Here is a 1548-nt window from a genome sequence, read left to right on the forward strand (position 1 = left end):
TCAGCTTGTTTAATTAACGAATCAAATAGGAACTTAGAGAGTTAAATATGAGCGGTTCTAGAGAACAATGGGTGTTTTTTTAATAATCATGATCTTTGAATCAGTAAGATCGAATAAGTCTTATCATCCCTTTGCACTAAATCACCTAGGAATCGCCCCAGGCTTAATCTTAATGATGTCTTGCCCTAAATTTTTTTTTTTTTTTGGAACGGGATATTCACCTGTTGCCACCCTCGAAAGGACGCTTGGCGATGTGACTAATCCTTGGTTGATCTAGAGGGGGCACCCACCCTAGAAATCTCCTGGCCCGCACTTGATTGAGCCTCACTTAAAAGGCGCTGCTGTTCAAGGAGAATAGAGTATGGATTGGGGGGTTCCCAATCGTACTCGCTCACCAATTAAGCTAAGCAATAGTGGGTCTTGCCCTAATCTTTAGGTTGATCCCGTAATGGCACTAAGTCATTATTTTGCACGAAAATCTTAGACTCACTGCCTGGTTCTGCTCATAGCCATTAAAGCCACATTGCATCATTCCGCCTTCCTCCATCCTAACAATAAAGAGCTTCATTTCCATCTTCTTTTTCGTCTTTCTTCAAGTGAATCCTCATTTTGTTCCTTCTCCATCTACCGAAAACCACCAAAGACAATGAGTCCTTATCTTCTTCCTCTTTTTTATGTATTCCATTAACTTTTTTTTCTTATTCCTTCCATCGACTCATCATCTTCTTCTCAATCCATCAAGAGCCATCAAAGACAATGAGTCCTTATCTTTTTCCTCTTTTTTGTTTTATATATTCCATTATTTTATTCCTTATCATCTCATTATTCTTCACTATTCCTTATCTTTTTAGAACATTCTTGCTGTGTTAGCATATGGATGTTAACATAGTACATGACTTACAATTCACATACAAATAATCATGACCATAATCATGTTCAAAATCATGTTGAATGGGCGACATTTTTCATTTATGCAATGTAATAAGAGAGTTAAATATTGATGCACTCTATTATGAATTATATCAATATAATAACACTACAAGAAATTCAACATTTTGCAGCGGAATAATTCAGCCAAAACAAGAGAAATCAGTTGCAAATTCTAGTTTGCGGTAGATTTGGAACGGCATTGAATCTGCTGTTAAAACCCGCACCGCCTAAAAGCATTTGCATCTGAATAGATTCATTGCAAATATTTTGCGACGAATTTGCAATGATTGTGCGATGGAAAATTCATCGCAATTTGCAGCGGAATATCCATTGTAAATTATGATGAAAAATTCATTGCAAATCCGCCGCTATTTGTGACGCAAGCAATGATACTGGATCGTCATATTAAGGTTTGCAATAGAAAGTCTGTTATAAATCCGCCATAAACATGTAGCATAAATTAAAAAAAATATAACAAATCCTGCAATCGATTATTGAGCTTTCCAACGGCAATAATTACAAGCAATTTAGAAGCAATAATTAAAAGTTGATATAAGAACCAATGATAATCAAACCCTGTCAAACATTCCAATAGCTCAAATAAAGAACAATATTTCA

Source organism: Dendrobium catenatum, unplaced genomic scaffold (assembly GCF_001605985.2).
Source record: "Dendrobium catenatum unplaced genomic scaffold, ASM160598v2 fragScaff_scaffold_54, whole genome shotgun sequence".
NCBI classification, from domain to species: Eukaryota; Viridiplantae; Streptophyta; class Magnoliopsida; order Asparagales; family Orchidaceae; genus Dendrobium; species Dendrobium catenatum.